Source organism: Sapajus apella, unplaced genomic scaffold (genome assembly GCF_009761245.1).
Source record: "Sapajus apella isolate SASKATOON/1434 unplaced genomic scaffold, GSC_monkey_1.0 scaffold9, whole genome shotgun sequence".
NCBI lineage: Eukaryota > Metazoa > Chordata > Mammalia > Primates > Cebidae > Sapajus > Sapajus apella.
Window position 1 is genome coordinate 24,470,577 of NW_022436949.1, and position 21,940 is coordinate 24,492,516.

General features: G+C 36.9%; 1 long non-coding RNA gene across 1 annotated transcript in view; it reads left to right on the top strand.

The window, feature by feature from the left end:
- LOC116551318 overlaps positions 1 to 21,940 on the top strand; it is a 652,551-nt gene continuing 630,611 nt past the window's right edge. Inside the window, exon 1 of the long non-coding RNA XR_004268843.1 lies at positions 1 to 282. This is a non-coding gene — a long non-coding RNA (uncharacterized LOC116551318). The remainder of the gene's footprint in view (positions 283 to 21,940) is intronic.

Genomic DNA, 21,940 nt, shown 5'->3' on the forward strand with positions numbered 1-21,940 from the left:
CCGCCAGACTCCTCCCAAGCCTTCGGACCCCACAGCAACCTTTCCCCTTGGGCGATGCCTGGACAGCATCACTACTAGCTGCCCAAGGGAGGGGGCAGTCCTTGGCCAGGGACACGTCCCAAGAGGCTGTTTATTTGTTAGAGTGCTATGCTCTTCAAATGAACTTAAATCAAGGGCAAGTCATCACTTACCAGGCGACACTCTGGAGCTCCCGACTAGAACTAGTCTCTGCACAGAACGTGTTAAATGAACTTTTAATGCCAAGTGTCACTTTTCTTTCAAGTAAATGTTCCACCGCTGTGATAGTTAAGGTTGGTTTGTGGGCGCTGCTCTTTGCTTTGCTTCATTTTGCCCCGAAGTTTCATTTCAAGCCCACATTTACCCCAATAGGGAACAGCTCGATCTTTTCTTCCCAGGCCCTCTCACTGCCCCAGAGAGGATGACAAGTCCTCCTCATTTTCCCTAGGACAGCTCTTCTCTCTTCCTGCCGCAGTGTCAGTGTCGGGCGATCTCAGGGATTTTTACGCTGTACCTATGAGAGACTTGATGCTTAAGGTGTCAGGATGGCCGAGTGGTCTAAATAGGAGACATGAAAATAATCAGAAAGATGCCATGCAAATACAACATGATTTTTTTTTTTTTAACAGGCAGAGCAATCCAATAAAGCCTTCCTATCCATTCTTGAGCTCCATGTTTACGGCAGAGAGGAAGATAACAGTGACTGGTAGTTTTGCCCAGAGACTGTGTAAAAGAGGTCAGGAAGTTAGGCTTGGAAATGCACTGGAAAGTACTGTGCCGTCCTCCAGACAGCAAAATTCCTACTGGATCTGAGAAACTTCAAACCCAGAAGCAGCCATTTCATCTAGCAGTTTTGCCCAGAGACCAGGCGGCTCATTTTTGGCTTCATGTTAGTTAATGGCATAGTTGGGACAAGAACCTTGGATTTTTGGCTCTTAGGCAATGCTTTCTGGGACAGTGGAAGTAGAAAATCAGTTTCTATTTAAAAAGGTGACCTTTAAGTGTGAAATATGGTTAGCAACATAGTTACAGAGTAAGGCTAAAGGAATGAGAAATATGGCCTGACACAAGAACAGAAAACCAGACCGTTGTGTGTTCCCATTCGTAAGTGGGAGTTGAACAATGAGAAAACATGGGCACAGGGAGGGGAACATCACACACTGGGGTCTATTGGGGGGTGGCCGGCTAGGGGAGGGATAGCGGGGGGGTGGGAGGTTGGGGAGGAATAACATTGGGAGAAATGCATGATGTAAGTGTTGGGGGGATGGAGGCAGCAAACCACCGTGACATGTGTGTATCTATGCAACAATCCTGCAAGATCTGCACATGTACCCCAGAACTTAAAGTATAATTAAAAGAAATATTTTTTATAGATTGATAATGATATTTTAAAATATTTAGTTATATTTTATTAACTGTGGTCATAGGGCTCAAGAACAAGGTCAAACAATTTCAAAGTAAATATGTATATTCCTCATTTGGAATTTAAAACACAGTATCAGCTACTCCTTGCAGGGTCTACCACCTGTATTGAGGACCTTTTCACAGTACCTCATTTACTCCCTGATGGCTGCCTTCTATCTAGCTCGGTAGTATTTTCCATGATTTTATAGATATTGAAACAGTCTTAGTAATTCACTCAATGTCATATGGCTAGTTAGTTGTGGGACCGGGATTTGGAGCTAGGATTTTAATTCATGTCTATCTGGTTACACAGACTGTGCTTCTTTTTATTGAAATTACAGAAAGCCTAAACAGAAATTTTTTTTCTTATTTGGGGAAAACAGTGTTTCAGACATCAGTAATATGCAATTGAAGTTTAACATTAACTTTTTCACCTTAAAATGTAAAGACAACCATGTAAAATGCAAAGAATTGTTCATCGATCTTCATAAATGACTGGGTGTTAGTTTTCCCTTTTGCAAAATGGAATAAAAGAATTAAAGTTACTTCTTGCTCCAATAAATCAGTCTGACTGACAAACTGCCCCTGTAGGAGTGGCTTAAAGTGCAGAAAAGTGGAAACAGATCTTAGGCCATATATTTTTTTTCTTGTTACTTTCATTACTCATGCCTTGAGCAGTACTGCTATGGATACAGTTTATTTTTCATCTTATTACTTAAAATCTCTTATTGATAAATTTTATTTATAAATTCACTGGTAGCTAAGTACAATGTAAATTTCATTTCTATACATGAACAAAACGTTGTATAAAATTTTAAGAATTCTTACCTGCAAACTTGGGTGTGAACTAATTTTGCATATATGAGGGTTTTTTTTTTTTTTGGTTAGGTAAATATAGAATCTTTCGCAAAGTTGCTTTTTTAAAGACACATTTATGAAGTGTCTAGGGAATCTATCAAAATTCCAGATGGGCTAAGATCACTTCTCAAAGTTAGAAAGTTGATGATGGGCAATGTCCCAGTATCTCTTTTAAATGCTTTAAATAGAAGTTCCTGAAGACAGGGTTGAATGCAATTCAGAATTCATTCCTCAAAGAGGTTTGCCATGGGGAGCATCTCCAAAATAAACCTTTTCCCCTGGTAAGAGAACAAAGAAAAGCCCTTTTAGCCACACAAAAAAGTTAGTACTTTTATGTAATCCTTTTGATATGAATGTGCCCTTCAAAACCTACCTTGAACTCTCTAAATCATGAATGCTGAGAGACAAGGTGTATGAAAAACACAGAAAGAGTTGGTTCAATTGGTTCTCCGCATATTCCTCTGGGACCAGATTCAGTGATCAAATAGTGGTTGAAGTAAGTGAATAAAAAAGTTTTAAAGTGACTGCAAAAATCAATAAAAAACAGCATGAGAATTTCTATTTCTTGAATTTCCTTTTATATTAAGCGACTGTAGCTATCTGGATCCATGGTTAAGAATTTTTTTAAAATTAAGTATAATGTATGTACAGTTAAATGGACAGGGCTTAACTGCAGCTTGAAGAGTTTTGCTTCCAAATGTTTGCAACCCTGTGACCCATACCTAAGGAGCTCTTTGAAAATTTGTTTATTCTTTACAAGTGGCAAAATCCGAATATTTTGGATTTGGACATTATTCCTGTTAAAACTCTCATTAACACACTATTTCTGTATATCAACTTATTTTATATATCTTATCAGCTTCTGTAACTAAAATGTCACTCATAAATTAGAGGTGGGATTAAATGAGAGAATCTGAGATTTGAAACGCTATCAATGATTGCTTGATGGTGCCAAATTACACTCCATTCCCCAATGTAATTAAATGTAACTAGAAATAAGACATCATTCTTTCCTGCTTATAGAAAATATGAGAAACATATAGGATATACTCTTTTTTTTCTGCCTGAGAAAAACAACATGTTCAGCTATTTCAGGCTATGGTCTACTTTAATTAAAAGACAATATTTCACTCTTCTGCTTATAACTTAAGTAATTTTTATAGTCCTTTCTTTGACATATTTTTTACACCAATGTCAGTAAAACAAAAATGAGTGTAACCTGGTCTACAGACTCCTTAAAACTTTTCACAGAACTTTTGCAACAACTTTGAAAAGATATTAGAAACTCTAATCTAAGAAGGCAGTCTGATCTGTGCTTTCTTGGTTTGTCAATGCACACTGTGTTTATGTAAATTATTCTTAGGCCATTCAGTCATGGAAAAACACCATCATTACTGTATATCAGAACAGTCTTATCATGTGTAAAGCATTCTTTGGGGAGTTGTTATTTCATATGGAATATAATTTATAATGAGCTTATGTATTTTCTGTGACTCTAATTGTTTTAATTTTCACCTTTCCTTGTTTCCACTCTTTTGATACCTGAATGAAGTGTTCAAAGAGATGTGAAATAGTCAAAATAGGTTAGAAAGCAAAAAGAAAGAGAAACTTGGGGATTTACCTATTTACTGGGAAATGAAAGAGAGGTAATTAAGGAAAAGTTTTAGTAATGGGAGTTGCCCTGCACACGCTCTCTTTTTGCCTGTTGCCAGCCACCTAAGATGTGATTGCTCCTCCTTGCTTCCACCATGATTGTGAGGCCTCCCCAGCCATCTGGAGTTGTAAGTATAATAAACTTCTTTCTTTTGTAAATTGCCCAATCTCAGGTGTGTCTTTATCAGCAGCCTGAAAACGGACTAAAACACAAAGAATGACTCCCCATTTCTTCCTCCACCCAACCTCTAGCAACCACCGTTTTAATTTCTGTTTCTATGAGTTTGACTACTTTAGAGACCTCATACAAATGGAATCATATTGTACCTGTCTTTTTGTGACTGGCTTATTTTATTTAGCTTAATGATCTCAAGGTTCATCAATGCTATAGCATATGACAGGCTAAATTATATTATTTTTAAGGCTAAATATTATCGCATTGTTTGTATATACCACATTTATTTGTATATTCATCTATGCATAATGTTTGGGCTGTTTCTACCTCTTGGCTATTGTGACTGGTGCTGCCATGATCACGAGAGTGCAAATACCTCTTCAAGAGCCTGCTTTTAATTCTTTTCTCTATGTACCCAGAAGTAGGATTGCTGGATCATGTGGTAGTTCTATTTTTAATTTTTTGTGGAACAGCCATATTGTTTTTCTTAGCATTTACACCATTTGACAATTATATTCTGTATATTTTATATACAGGGCTAGAAAAAGCTAGAAAAAAGCCTGTGTTTCCCCAGAAGTAGACTGATAAATGCTCAGGGACAGTAAAAGTGACCACAAACTTATTTTTCTGATTATTTTTCTGAACTTCTTAATTCTCTGAGAACTTGGCGTAATAATTTTTCATTACCTGTTAACTCTTTGATGGATTCAAGCAGATTAAAATACATATGAGTATGTATATATATGTGTATGTATGTATGTATATATATATTAGTCAATTTTCACACTGCTGGTAAAGACATACCTTAGACTGGGAAGAAAATAAGATTTAATTGGACTTAGTTACTCATGGCTGGGGAGGCCTCAGAATCATGACGGGAGGAGAAAGGAACTTCTTATATGGTGGTGGCAAGAGGAAGTGAGTTAGAAGCAAAAGCGGAAACCCCTAATAAAACCATCAGATCTCGAGACTTACTCACTAACTACCATGAGAACAGTATGGAGAAGCTACCCCCAAGATTCAAATTATCTCCCACCATATTCCTCTCACAACATATGGGAATTATGGGAATACAATTCAAGATGAAATTTGAATGGGGACACAGGGCCAAACTGTATCGTTCTGCCCCCGGGCCCTCCAAATCTCATATCCTCACATTTCAAAACCAATCATGCCTTCCTAATAGTCCCCCAAAGTCCTAACTCATTTCAGCATTAACTCACATGTATACAGTCCGAAGTCTCATCTGAGACAAGGCAAGTTCCTTCCACCTATGAACTTGTAAGTCAAAAGCAAGATAGTTACTTCCCAAATACACTGGGGGTAAAGGCATTGGGTAAATACAGCCATTCTGAATGGGGAAATAATTGGCCAAAACAGAGGAGCTTCTGGCTGCATACAAGTCCGAAATCCAGCAGGGCAGTTAAATCTTAAAGCTCCAAAATGATGTCTTTTGATGCCATGTCTCGCATCTGGGTCACGCTGAGTCAAGAAGTGGGTTCCCATGTTCTTGGGTAGCTCTGCCCCTGTGGCCTTGCAGGGTATAGTCTCCCTCTTGGCTGCTTTCATGGGCTGGCATTAAGTGTCTGTGTCTTTTCCAGGTGCAGAGAGCAAGCTGTTGGTAGATCTACCATTCTGGGGTCTGGAGGATGGTGGCCCTCTTCTCACAGCTCCACTAGGCAGTGCCTAGTAGGAACTCTGTGTGGGGGCTCTGACCCCGTATTTTCCCTTCTGCACTGCCCTAGAAGAGGTTCTAGCAAACTTTTGCCGGCATTCAGACGTTTCCATACATCTTCTGAAATCTAGGCAGTGGTTCCCAAACCTCAATTCTTGACTTCTGTGCACCTGCAGGCTTAACACTACATGGAAGCTGCCAAAGTTTGGGGCTTCCATCCTCTGACACTAGAGCCTGAGCTGTATGTTGGCCCCTTTCAGCCATGGCTAGAGCAGCTAGGACATAGGGCACCAATTCCCTAGGCTGCACGCAGCATGGGGACCCTGGGCCTGGCACACAAAACCACTTTTTCCTCCTGGGCCTCTGAGCCTGGAAGGGAGGGGCTTCTGTAAAGGTCTCTGACATGGCCTGGAGACATTTTCCCCATGGTCATCGGGATTAACATTAGGCTCCTTGCTACTTATGCCAATTTCTGGAGCTGGCTTGAATGTCTTTTCAAAAAATGGAGGAGAAAGAAAATGAGTTTTTCTTTTCTGCATCATCAGGCTGCAAATTTTCTGAACTTTTATTCTGTTTTTCTTTTAAAAAGGAATACTTTTAACAGCACCCAAGTCACCTTTTGAATGCTTTGCCGCTTAGAAATTTCTTCCACCAGATACTCTAAATCATCTCTCTCAAGTTTAAAGTTCCACATATCTCTAGGGCAGGGGCAAAATACTGCCAGTTTCTTTGCTAAAGCATAACAAGAGTCACCTTTGCACCAGTTCCCAACAAGTTCCTCATCTCCATCTGAGACCACCTCAGCCTGGACCTTACTGTTCATATCACTATCAGCATTTTTGTCAAAGCCATTCAACAAGTCACTAGGAAGTTTCAAAGTTTCTCACGTTTTCCTGTCTTCTTCTGAACCCTCTAAACTTTTCTTCCTCTGCCTGTTACCTAGTTCCAAAGTCACTTCATATTTTTGGGTATCTTTTTAGCAATGCCCCACTCTACTGTAACAATTTAGCACATTAGTCCATCTTCATGCTGCTGATAAAAACATACTGAGACTGGGAAGAAAAAGAGGTTTAATTGGACTTACAGTTCTACATGGCTGGGGAGTCTTCAGAATCATGGAGGAAGGCAAAAGGCACATCTTACATGGTGGCAGCAAGAGAAAATGAGGAATACTCAAAAACAGAAACACACGATAAAACCATCAGTCTTGTGAGACTTATTCATTGCCATGAGAACAGTATGGGGAAAACTGCCCCCATGATTCAAATTATTTCCCACCAGGTACCTCCAACAATGTGAGAATTAGGTGAGTACAGTTCAAGATGAGATTTGAGTGGGGACACAGAGCCAAAAAATACCAGTATATAAGATAAATATGTCTCTATTTATCTTCAATAGAGAGGTTGTTGTTAATTACCTAGTTTTCTACTTCTCATAGTAGAAGCCTGAGATTCAAGCATCACTGTGGGGTCATTGAGCCCTCAGGTCCTACATCTGGGAGTTTGAGTAAGTTCAGAGAATCCAAAGTTGAGATAGGTTGAGGGCTGGGCTATTGAACTATGTCCTGCCTTTTTCTAGATTAACATAGTGACTGGACTTGCCTGAAATTGCTTAAGAAGTGTACAAGCTGACCCATCTGGAGGTGTGAAGATTGAGGAAGTCTGTGTCTAGGAGCTAGAATAAAGTTGGCTATTCATGATAAATTTAAGACAAATTCCCATTTTTTGACAATTTGGGAAGAAAGTAGATCAGATATTTAGGTGAATTTGACAATCAGGAACCTGATATAGATGTATTCATATTTTTGTAATTCCAAACTAGTTGAAAAAGTGAGTGAATGATTATCATGGCTGGGATGTTTGCATTAAATTTATTCAGAGCAAGAGCTGTAGCATATTTAGACTGTCACAATTTCTGTTCTTCCAGTATCTTTATCCATTCATCAATCTAGATATTCACAATGAATAATCCATAGCTTATGATAGAGTCAAATATTTATAAGAAAAGCATTATTATTACTCAGGTATTGATAAGGTTTGGCCCTGTCCCCACCCAAATCTTACCATGAATTATAATTTCCATATGTCATGGGAGGTACCTGGTGGGAGGTAATTGAATCATGGGGGTGGGTTTTTCCCATGCTTTTCTCATGATAATGAATAAGTGTCATGAGATCTGATGGTTTTATAAATGAGAGTTCCCCTACACAAGCTCTCTTGCCTGCTGCCATGTAAGAAGTGACTCTGCTCCTTCTTTGCCTTCTGCCATGATTGTGAGGCTTCCCCAGCTATGTGGATCTGTGAATCAGTTAAACCTCTTTCCTTTATAAATTATCCAGTTTTGCATATGTCTTTTTTAGCAGTATGAGAACAGACTAATACAGGTATATTTAATCATTTCTATACAAGCAAATTAGACAAGTGATTAATCTTTTATAAAAATTTAGAGGGATAAGTAAGATGTCACTTTTATTATATGAGTGGGGGGCTTACTATCATATTTTACTATATTATCATCATATTTTACAGCTGTAGTGTTAGCCACTGTCTTATATCAAGAAGTAAGTTACCTGATATTTGTTGGTTTTGATTTACCACTAAGAGGTACACTGAGGAAATATTTCATTCCCTTTGTTTATCACAGAGTGGTTTCATTATTGTTACCAAATATTTTGTACATATTTTTTCATGTGCATTTATTTTTTGTGTAAAATTAGCTAGAGAACATGATATTTTAAGGAGTTTCATTTTCAAGAGGAATGTCTTTCCTGAAAATGTTTACCACTGGAGGCATCAACAATGTGCTTGGCTTAAAATTAGCCCTAACAACATATTTAAGTTATTTAACCTGAAATATATAAAAGCTAATGAATTTGCCAGAAAAATACAACTGGCCTTTTTCCTTTGGAATTCCAGACATAACACAGCTTTTCTGAAGTTAAGAGAAGATCGAGTCTGAGAACAATGCTATTCTTACCTTTACTCTGGGGAAAAGCTACATTTGCTCTAGGGATAAGAAGCAAAGACAAAATCCCATTGTTTTAGTGACATTTTCAGCAAATCATTTAAGAACTTCCTAAGTATTTCCGAAAATATGTCTAATTCTGAATTTAAAAATAACAAAAACATCTTCCAACCTTCCACTTTTAAATTAGTTTTTATAGCAATTAAATTTACTTAAGTTCTAGGCCATTCACAAAAGATAAAGTATTATCCAAAGTTCATTAGTAGGCATCTTCAGTTGAGAAACTCAGTCCTGTTTAAACCTGCATCAGCTATAAATTTTAGGTACAAACGTTGATGAAGGTCAAAAGGTTAGTGATTCATTTCCTGTACTTGTCACTCTGCTGCTTGTTACAACAGATTTCTGGAAGTGACTGACAACAGAAATAATTGTGCAAAGGTCCCAATTGTGTGACGCGACCAAATATGTTTTAGGCCCCAAACCATGAATCGTTCTGATTATTAGAAATCCTCTTAACATACAAGTAAGAGGACCAAAATATACAGGACCTTATTTTCCCAAATAGTCACCTCTAGGACATAGGGAGAAGAAGGAAATGTAAACATATAAGGCCTGGTCATGGTAGATGCACCTTTTCATCTATACATACGTGAGAATATTCTTTGATATTTCACAATATTATGTTGGCATCAGCTTGATCTTATATGTAACTTCTGTCCTCTTTAGGTGGCCTTTATTTTCCTCTAAGAACATTATCATAGATTTCCCCTTCTGTGACTAATAGTTGCTATTAAGATTTGAGAACTAAGATCTGTCTATCTTAGATCAATGAAATATCAGCCCTTTTAGTTCTTCTGAGGGTTAGATGCTTGTTCAGGTCCTGAAGACCCATTTGTACATGGCAGGTGACTATTCCAACACTTTCCTGCTAACAGCATCCATTTATACCTCTGGTCAAGAAACAGAAATGAATAATGCCCTTTTGCAAGGAAAGGAGTGTGGGAAAGAGAGAAGAGCATGCACTTCAGCAGCTTTGACTCCCGGGCATTTATTTACCCAAGAAGCTTATGTAAATCATTTTACCTCACTATAACCTCTTGGTTAAAGGAAGAATAAGAATATTATCTCCATTGTGAGATTTAAATTGTTATGCTTGTGAATCATTCAGTATAGTGCCTGGAATACAGTGACTGTCTAGCAAATGTCAAAGATCATTTTAATTAATATATTTTCTGGTTTCTGGAAGGTAAATAAGATGAGAGCACCATCAGACCTCATGATAAAGTTTCTTAGCAAGGGTGCATGCTTTGAATGGAATTCTCACGTTTATGGATTGCTTGAAAGTTAAGTTTATGCAATTATTGGCATTGGTGGTTATGTTGGATTGCTTTCTTTTGATGATCAGCTATATAAGGACTGCACAACTGACTGCCTCAGTTGTTAGTTTACTGGTCTGCAAAAACATGGTCCAGGTTTTTGTGACAATTCAACAACAGGCACTTGAAAATAAACCCAGAAAACTGAAAGCAGTAAAAAATAGTTTAGTAGACAGCAGATTCTGCATCATATACAGAGCTACATAGATTCAGATGACATGTTTATTTCAAAAAGTTCTTAAAATGTACTTACATGCATGAAGTATGCTCCCAATAAGCTACCTTCAGAGATGGTTACATAGATAAGTGGTTGATGACTATATCAATTTTAATTATTACTTCAGCATACCTCTTCTTAATTTATATTTAACATTAATGAACATTTATGATATGGAACCAAAAATTAGCATGTATGATTTCTCAATTCTTTGGATGTTTGGTCTTAAGAAGACAATAGTATTGTGATGGAGAGATGGTTTCAGGTAGGAACTTCCACAACAGTAGACAAAAACCATGCACATTAGTGCAGACCTGAAACTGAAATTATGTCAGAAACATTGAGTTTGTAACTTACTTTTGAAAAGTACATGCAACAAGCTATTTATAAAACTCAGCATTTATTGATATATCTGCAATATGCTGAAATAGAACCCTTGACAACTCTGAGATGTTCTCAGAAATAATGAGTCTTGGCTAAATGCATGCAGTGCCTTAAGTTTGGTCTTTGAGGAGTTTCACATGCACAGCTGGGTCTGGTTATTGGTGCCCGTGGAATTTGTAGCACTATCTATTTTATGACAGTTCCACACCTACTTTTACCTTATAAGGTAAAGACCCAAACTCTAAATGTGTATTATCCATAAGCCTATATTTAGCAGCAAAATAATGATTTTTGCAAGCCAAAGAGAAACAGGAATTCAGTCCAGATGCTGTTTTTGAAAAGCAGCATCTAAATAGTTGCTGTCCAATGTCATGATCATGTTGTTGACTAAGACAATTTCAGCCTGTTTTTCTAAAGCCATCGTGTAAGGCCAGATTTCTGTTTGTTAAAATAATACATCTAAAATGGTTACATGCGTAGTTGAGACTAAAATAAAAATAAAGACATTAATGGAAAGGCTCAGTTTTATTAGAGTTTTTATTTAAAGTCATGCCCCCAAATCTGCCTTTCCTTGCATTACTGAAAAATTGCTCAAGTTTTCTATAAGAAGTCACGTATTTTTTTTAAAAAAGTTTGAATAAACCTGCTTGTAATTTACACTCCTTTTTAAAATTATACTTTAAGTTCTGGGGTACATGTGCCAATCATGCAGAATTGTTGCATAGGTACATACATGGCAAGGTGGCTTGCTGCGTTCATCCCCCCCATTACCTATATCTGGTATTTGTCTCCACATTATCCCTCCCTACCCTCCCCACTCCCTGCTGTCCTTCCCCTAGCCCCTGCCAACTGACCACAGTGTGTGAAACCCTCCTCTGTGTCCACGTGTTCTCATTCTTCAACATCCACCTATGAGTGAGAGCATGTGGTGTTTGGTTTTCTGTTCTTGTGTCAGTTTGCTGAGAATGATTGTCTCCAGATTGATCCATAGCCTTACAAAGGTCATGTGCAGATCCTTTTTTATGGCTGTTTAGTATTCCATGGTGTATATGTGCCACATTTTCTTTATCCAGCAAAAAGACTATTTTTTTTTATCATTTGGTCCAGCCTTACTGGCTCTAGCTGATTGGTGGAGGGATTACCGGATCCAAGCTTTCCTCTCAAGGTCCTTCTCTGAGGTGGTTTTGTTTGTTTGTTTGTTTTTAAAGTAGATCAGAGAAACAATTTTTTAAAGGAGATATCAGTGGGCTCTAACAAATGCCAGGGCTTGTCTGTGCACAATTAAGATATGTAAACAACTAATCAAGACAGGAGAAAAGCACTCTGCTGACTTTGAGTTTCTTCTTCCAGCCTTTTTGAGGCTCATCTATAGCCCTATTTTTCTTTAGCATTGAAATAGTGGAGTAACTGAAAAACTCCTCTTTTTATCAACTTATTTTCAGTAAGGCATTTTTTTTTTCAATAGGCATAACAATCAAAATAGTTATGATTTGTACAAAAACCATGAATAGGAACTGCACTAATTAGCTACAGCTTTCTTTAACAAGAGACAGGAGCTCACAAATTAGTTTTTATACAACCGTTTCCTGAAAGATTCAATTTTATTTCTTATAATACAAAGATAAGACAAAGTAATATTAGAATGTGGATTTACAACATAGACTTAATTATGTTGGTGAATTATTTAAAAAAATGTGAAGAAAGAGCCAGTTGAGACCAGGTTAGCAATAGACCCAAAAGTGGAGAAGAGAGAAGACCTGTCTTTGAGACATTGGCTACCTGGGAAGGGGAAGATGAAAGAGGGTGCACATATAAGTGGGTGAAAACAGGATTGGGGACCAGAGATGCTCAAAGTCTCTGGAGTAAAGTGGACATCAAAGACGGTTTTTTGACTTTTTCAATCTTTTTTAGTGTCTCTCCCTGGATCAAATTTATCAGAACATATCTATGTAGGGACATGTGGAAAATATATGAGAAATGCCCATCTTTATGGCTTATTTAACACAATTTATTACTTAAAACAATAATGGTAGAAATAGTTTCCATCTATTGAGTGAGATCTCAGTGATGTGTCAGTCCCTTAGTTTATTTATGTCTACTTTATTAAAGTCTTACAAAATCCCTGTGAAATAGATATTATTTCTGCAGTGCTAAACATGGTGATACCGGGGCTCAGAGAAATCTGTGCCTGTGGCTACAGCATGAGTAAGTGACTGACAGATCTGGGACCTTTGACCAAGTCCATCTAACTCCAGTCTCATGCTTGTAACCATACATTTTAGACATTGAAATTGCATGTCTATGTCTACTCATAGCTTCTTTGCCTGCTTTTGCTTGACATACTTTTTGAAAAGGACTATAAATACAGTCAAAACCAAAAATTCTCAGTGAATCTGTTCAATAATTGGTGTTTGTCTAAGCCATTTTCTTTCAATCCCATTTGAGACAGAGCTCAACTTTAATGTTTCAGTTACACACATTTCCAGTTCAATTCAAATCTCTCTAAGAGCAAAAGAAATGAATAAATCAGGAAGCATAATGACTTTTGGAGAATGTCCATTCATAATAAATCTGTCATGACTAACTAAAGAACACATCTCATTAAAGAAGCAAACTTTGGCCGGGCGCGGTGGCTCACGCCTGTAATCCCAGCACTTTGGGAGGCCGAGGCGGGTGGATCACGAGGTCAAGAGATCGAGACCATCCTGGTCCACATGGTGAAACCCCGTCTCTATTAAAAATACAAAAAAATCAGCTGGGCATGGTAGCGCATGCCTGTAATCCCAGCTACTCAGGAGGCTGAGGCAGGAGAATTGCCTGAACCCAGGACGCGGAGGTTGCGGTGAGCCGAGATTGCGCCATTGCACTCCAGCCTGGGTAACAAGAGTGAAACTCCGTCTCAAAAAAAAAAAAAAAGCAAACTTTGCTATTTTGCCAAGCATTAAGACATGCAAATTTCCCTTGTGCTGAGTTATATATGTTTAAGATATGTTGATGACATGGGCTATTTTGAAATCTCTGCAAATATCCTTTTTAGAAAATATTTATTTCTGTAGCAATTCTAAGCTACTAGCAACTCATATGCCCATTTCAAAACACCTGTGAATATCACATATAGGTTATACTTCAAAATTTAACTTCAAAAATTAAGTTATTCTGGCGAGCAGAGAAATAAGTTGGAATCCTAAATTTGGCACTTTAAACTTGTTTGATATTTAGCAAATTCTCTAATTTCTTTGAGTTTTAGTGTTGTCATTTGTATATTTGCCAAAATAATATCTGCTTCATAAATTCACTGAGAGGATTCAATGAAGACATGAATGAAAACTGCTTTGCACATTGTAGGTGTTCCATGATGCTTATATTGAAGAATTATGTGCAAATTAAATGAGATAATGATGCTAAAGGATTTGTACATTGTACGCACTCAACAAACATATCTGATTCTCTTTCCTAGACATTTTTTATATTATGGTAAAAAGCTGAACTTAAAATTCTTATGTACAGACCCATGTTCTTATAAAATTCATGCCATGTTCTTCACCATTACTATAGTTATTCATCTGTTAACTCATCATACATTTGTGCAAGCAAATAATATTAATTAACCACTGGATTCCAGGTGCTATGCTAGGCACTGGGGGTTGAATGTACAGATAGGAATCAGATATGAGCTTCACTGTAAGAGAGATTCATTGGAGGTATGTGGTAAAGGTATGAAAAGGGTAGGGAGAAGACATAAAAGAGCAAATGGTTAAATTTAACCTAGAAAAGTGTTCTTTGGTTTTGTTTGTTTTTTAGCAGAGAAGGTGATAATGGAGCCAAGCTGTAAAATATGAGTAGATGTTCTCCAGGTAAAAATGGGAGGTAGGGGATTTCAGAAAAAAATGGCAGAGCTTGATAAAATGTTGAAATGCACAAACCCTCTCATTTTCTCGGGAAATTTAATCTCAGAATGGCTGGAATGGCAACTATAAGAGGGACTTTTAGTACAGTAAGTCTGGCAGAGTAGACATGGGGAATCAGTAAGCTCGAATACACTAACTTAAGACGATTGTAGTTTACTTCGTAGGCATGAGGAGCATGTGAACCCACAGTGTGTGTTATGAACAAATTAGTTTTTAGAAAATATCAAAGCCAGGGAAAAGATGAATTGTGTGTGTGTGTGTGTGTGTGTGTGTGTAAGTCATGATGTACAGAGAGCAGTTGGGTTAAAATTGCTATAGTCTGCGAGCAAGGTAAAGAGACTTTGGCTTAGAATATTTGAAGGGGAGATGGAAGGAGGTTAAGCATATAATTTCTGATTCAGAATTCACAAGATGTAGTCTCTGTGTGCAACTTGAAAGAGATGAGAACAGGATTCGAGATGCCATTCTGCCATGGGCCCATGTTTTAAACTATTCATTAAGACAGGAATCCCAGAAATTTTTGGAAAAATATGGTGATTTCAGTTTGGTCTAGTTTAATTTATGATGCCTGAGAGATATCTAGGTATGATATCTGACTGAAAATTGGAAATGTGAGCCTGGAGCTCATAATATAGTTCTTAGACACAGGTACATATTTGGGAATTATTCACAATTAATTTATACAGGGAATGAGTATAGAAACCATCCCATAGAAAGACTGAGAAGGAAAAAGAAAAAAAGAGGAGAATCAGAGAAGCCAAGGGAGGGAAGAGATTCAAGAAGTAGTCCAGAAATCGCTAAAAGCAGAATGCCTCTTCTCCTCCAAGGGATTGCAACCCCTCACCAGCAAGGAAACAAAACTGGATGGAGAATGAATGTGATGAATTGACAGAAGCAGGCTTCAGAAGGTGGATAATAAGAAACTTCTCCAAGCTAAAGGAGGATGTTCTAAGCCAATGCAAGGAAACTAAGAACTTTGAAAAAAGGTTAGATGAAATGCTAAATATATATGCACCCAATACAGGAGAACCCAGATATATAAAGCAAGTTCTTCATGACCTACAAAGAGACTTAGACTCCCACACAATAATAGCGGGAGACTTTAACACCCCACTACCAATACTGGACAGATCAGTGCGACAGAAAATTAACAAGGATATCCAGGACTTGAACTCAGATCTGGACCAAGCAGACTTAATAGACATCTATAGAACTTGCCACCCCAAAACCAATGAATATACATTCTTTTCAGCACCACATCCCGTTTATTCTAAGATTGACCATAATTGGAAGTAAAACACTCCTCAGCAAATGCAAAAGAATGGAAATCATAACAGTCTCTTACACCACAGTGCAGTCAAATTAGAACTCAGGATTAAGAAACTCACTCAAAACCACACAACTACATGGAAACTGAACAACCTGCTCCTGAACGACTACTGGATAAATAATGAAATGAAGGCAGAAATAAAGATGTTCTTTGAAACCAATGAGAACAAAGACATAACATACCAGAATCTCTGGGACACATATAAAGCAGTGTTTAGAGGAAAATTTATATCACTAAATGACCACCTGAGAAGTGAGGAAAGAGATAAAATCGACACCCTAATGTCATGATTAAAAGAACTAGAGGAACAAGATCAAACAAATTCAAAAGTTAGCAGAAGTCAAGAAATAACTAAGATGAAAGCAGAACTTAAGGAGATAGAGACACAAAAAAATCCTTCAAAAAATCAATAAATCCAGGAGCTGGCTTTTTGAAAAGATCACAAAATAAATAGATCGCTAGCCAGATTAATAAAAAAGAAAAGAGGGAAGATTCAAATAGAGGCAGTAAAAATGATAAAGGGGATATCACCACTGATCCCACATAAATACAAACTACCATCAGAGATTAGTACAAACACCTCAATGCAAATAAACCAGTCAAAATAGAAGAAATGGATAAATTCCTGGACACTTATACCCTCCCAAGACTAAACCAGGAAGAAGTTGAATTCCTGAATAGACCAATAACAAGGTCTGAGGCTGAGGCAGCAATTAATAAACTACGAACCAAACAAAGTTCAGGACCAGATGGGTTCACAGCTGAATTCTACCAGAGGTACAAAAATGAGCTGGTACTATTCCTTCTGAAACTATTCCAAACAATACAAAAAGAGGGAATCTTCCCTAACTCATTTTATGAGATCAACATCATCCTGATACCAAAACCTGGCAGAGACACAACTAAAAAAGAAGATCTCAGGTCAATATCCATGGTAAACATTGATAAAAAAAAATCTTTAATAAAATACTGGCAAACCAAATCCAACAGCACGTCAAAAAGCTTATCCATAATGATCAAGTTGACTTCATCCCAGGGATGAAAGGCTGGTTTAACATCTGCAAATCTATAAATGTAATCCATCACATAAACAGAGCCAAAGACAAAAACCACATGATTATCTCAATAGATGCAGACAAGACCTTTGACAAAATTCAATAACCCTTTAGGCTAAATGCTCTCAATAAACTAGGTATCAATGGATTGTATCTCAATATAAGAGCTATTTATGACAAACCCACAGCCAATATCATACTGAATGGGCAAAAACTGGAAGTATTCTCTTTGAAAACTGGCACAAGATAAGGATGCCCTCTCTCACAACTTGTATTCAACATAGCATTGGAAGTTCTGGCTACTACAGCCATCAGGTGAGAGAAAGAAATAAAGTGTATTCAAATAGGAAGAGAGGACATCAAATTGTCCCTCTTAGCAGATGACATGACTGTACATTTAGAAAACCCCATTGTCTCATCCCAAAATCTCCTTAAGCTGATAAGCAACTTCAGCAGAGTCTCAGGATACAAAATCAATATGCAAAAATCACAGGCATTCCTACGCACCAATAATAGAGAGCCAAATCATGAGCAAACTCCCATTCACAATTTCTACAAAGAGAATAAAATACCTAGGGATACAACTAACAAGGGATGTGAAGGACCTTTTCAAGGAGAACTACAAACCACTGCTCAAAGAAATGAGAGAAGAAACAAACAGATGGAAAAACATTCCATGCTCATGCCTAGAAAGAATCAATATTGTGAAAATGGCCATACTGCCCAAAGTAATGTATAGATTCAGTGCTATCCCCATCAAATTACCAGGAGGCTACTGTAATTAAAACAGCATGGTACTGGTACTCAAACAGAGATACAGACCAATGGAACAGAATAGAGGCCTCAGAAGGAATGCCACACCACTACAACCATCTGATTTTTGGCAAACCTGACAAAACAAGCAATGGGGAAAGGATTCCCTATTTAACAAATGGTGTTGGGAAAACTGGCTAGCCATATGCAGAAAACTGAAACTGGATCCCTTCCTTACACCTTATACAAAAATTAACTCTAGATGGATTAAAATTTTAAACATGAGGCCTAATACCGTAAAAACTCTAGAAGAAAACCTAGGCAATACCATTCAGGACATAGGCATAGGCAAGGACTTCATGACTAAAACACCAAAAGCAATGGCAACGAAAGCCAAAAAGACAAATGAGAACTAATGAAACTTAAGTGCTTCTGCACAGCAAAAGAAACTATCAATAGAGTGAACCGACAACCAACAGAATAGGAAAAAATTTTTGCAATCTACCCATCTGACAAAAGGGCTAATATTCAGTATCTATGGAGAACTTACACAAACTTACAAGAAAAAAACAATCCCATCAAAAAGTGGGCAAAGGATATGAATAGACACTTTTCAAAAGAAGACATTTATGCAGCCAACAAACATGAAAAAAAGCTCATCATCACTGGTCATTAGAGAAATGCAAATCAAAGCCACATTGAGATACCACCTCACACCAGTTAGAATGGTGATCATTAAAAAATTTGGAGACAACAGATGCTGGAAAGGATGTGGAGAAATGGGAAAGCTTTTACACTGTTGGTGGGAGTGTGAATTAATTTAACCATTGTGGAAGACAGTGTGGTGATTCCTCAAGGATCCAGAAATAGAAATACCATTTGACCCATCAATCCCATTACTGGGTATATACCCAAAGGATTATAAATCATTATGTTATGGAGACACACGCACGCACATGTGCTTATTGCATCACTGTTCACAATAGCAAAGACTTGGAACCAACCCAAATGCCTATCAATGATAGAATGGATAAAAAAAATGTGGCACAAATACACCATGGAATACTATGTAGCCATAAAAAGGATAAGTTCATGCCCTTTGCAGGGACATGGATGAAGCTGGAAACCATCATTCTCAGCAAACTGACACAAGAACAGAAAACCAGACACTGCATGTTCTCACTCATAAGTGAGTGTTGAATAATGAGAACACATGGACATAGGGAGGGGAACATCACACACAGGGACCTAGGGGATGGGGAGCTAGGGGAGGAATAGCAGGGGGTGAGGTGATTGGGGAGGGAGGGGTAGCATTAGGAGAAATACCTAATGTCAATGACAGGGCGGTGGATGCAGCAAAGCCCCACCATGGCACATGTATACCTATGTAACAAAACTGCATGATCTGCACATGTACCCCAGAACTTAAAGTATAATAAATAAATTTAAAAAAAAAACAACAAGAAGTAGTCCAGAGTTTCAGTATGATGAGAATTGGGAAAGTCATTGGACAATTTTTTTAAAACTACCAATAGACACTCATAATTATTTCAAAAAGACTTATTAGAAGGGAAGAGATGGTATGGTTGATTTGTCTTTTATTTGTTCTGAGAAAAATAAATGTCTGTAAATGGCCAGAGTTCACAGGCAGCCACAATATTTGTATTGCACTACCATCTTAATTGGTTACTCTTTAACTTACGTAATGGCCAAATTCTTCTAGTGATTCATCAAATAACTAACACTTTCATAAGTTCTCAAGATTCTTCTCTGTTTGCTAGCTTGTTTTCCTCACAGCACCTTCACATCTATTTTATAGATGAGGAAGCTTCTCTTAAACAGGTTAAATGAGGGGCACAGGCCACTGGAGAGGTGGAACAGAACCATAGTTTAACATTTTTTTCAAAAGCATGAGAAGTGGTGGTGATTGGAAGTTTTCTAAGATGAACAGTAGGACAGGGACTGTTTTACATCTTGGAATCCATCTGGCACATAATAAATGCTCAATCAACATTTGTTGGATTAATGCTTAAATAAAGCAAAAGCCTTGCTGAGAATATAGGCAGAGTTATATACAGTACCATTTTGAGTAAAGAGTTATAGGGAAAGTTTAGTATTTTGTTACTATTTATAAATATCAGTTAAGAGAGGTGAAAAAATGGAAGGAAGTCTTTGTCGATATTATGAAGCACTCTGATACATTTAAACATCATTTTATAAAGTGCTTCCTTGCTGTGTGGTATTATAATATGAACAGAAAAAAAGCTTGAAAAATAATATCTTACATTGACAAAGTGTTTACAAACAAGCCCTGTTTCTGGTGTTCTGTAGTATCTCATTTAATCCTTTCAACAATGCTGAAAGATGGTTAGTTCCAGATGAAACTTTTTAGAGGAAGAGAGGATAAATATCTTGCCGAAGCCTGTATAGAGATGAAGCTGCTTTAAAAATCCAAGAAACTTGAATCCAGAGCCCATACATTAGCTACTAGATTATACATACTTTACTTTTCATAATATTTTCTCTTTTCTTAGATTGCATCACATTGCACCCAATTAATAAGGGAGGTGATTTGAATCATTATAGCAATGTTTACAGCAAATAAAGGCCAATTGGTGTTATACAAACAATAATTTATTCAACCTTAGAAATAAATATATTTACCCATATCTTACATCTGGATAAAAATACATTATTTATAATTTTTTTCTATTAATTAAAAATATCTTAATGATTCATAAGCTGGTAATTCAAATCAATGAAAAAAAGAAATAGAGAGTGGAAGCATTTTCAGGAACATTGTTCTTAAGCAATTATCATTTGTTTTTTAAATTATATAGGTTTTTCCTTCACAGATTCAATTATTCTTAAATTATTTCCCTCTACTTATAGTAATGGATAATATTAGTTCAGGGAGTGTTATGTATTTATAAAGATCTGCCTAATACATCATACATTGTTTTTACTAGTATGAAAGTTCTTTTTTGATAGAAATGTTTAGCCTGCCATTTAAGGCAACATCAGTCTAAACTAGAAATCAATTACTGCCTTAAGTAATTCTCCGTATTATAGTCATTACATTCTATTCAGAGTTTTTTTATCTCCTCCTACAAAAGCTATTCTTTAATTTAACTTGCCCGAAAATGTATAAAACCCTTTCCTGTAGAGCAATATATGCTGTGTGGATATAGTAATTGATTTACCTAAATTATCTCTGGTACACAGACAGACTTGAATCTATTAGAATTTATATATCTCACCCCATTAAATGCTCACATAGAGTCTCAACTCTTGTTGAAACTCATGACGTTAAAGAAATCTAAATGTTAGGGATAATCTCTATTAACAGTGGAGGTTTCTTACATACTCATGCATTTCATCTCTCTCTTTATAACCCTTAGAACTTAACTATGGCTTTACTGAAACTCTGCTTTAGCCCATTAAATGTCAGGTAGCCTTACAAACTAAGACCACTTTCCTAGTTTAAGCATCCCATAGGTAGTACTGCTTCTGATTTCAACCAGACTTCCAAGGATATACCTTTGTTTTATTGTTTTAAAATCTAGTCATTCAGCTGTGTATGCTCTACGCAGTAACTTAGTGGTTTTATATGCTTTTTCTCATCCTCCTTTCAGTCTTTAGCATTCTTGATTTGTGAAATCTAATGTTTTTGGCCTTTCCTCATGAAAGCTTCAACAACTTCTTCATTATCATAGGTTCTCTTCTATTGACTTTTTCACCTTCAGTTTTTATTTTCTGACTTCAGCAATCAGAAATATACCCACACTTCTGAGTTTAGGTGCCATATTCTTTTTTTTTTTAAATAAGTAAATAGATTTTTCTAGAAAATTCTAACCCATAAAGACAGATACCAGCACTTTGCTAAATTTTTATAATAAAGTCATTTTCTTTTACATTGAAGTAAATTTGGGAGAGATAAAGGAAATTTCAGAAAACCCAGGAAGGAAAAGCCTTAATACTAGAGGTAGTTTTAGTTAAGCGAAATGATCACTAAACAGAATCTATATAGAAGTTCATGGGGTGCTCAGTCTTGTGTCACATTTAAATAGTCTGGAGGACAAATTGCAAAGTAAAATCATTAAAATCTCAAACTTCATGGTCTTTTCTGGCTGATAAAATACAGATTTTATGGAAGCTTTACCAGTTTGT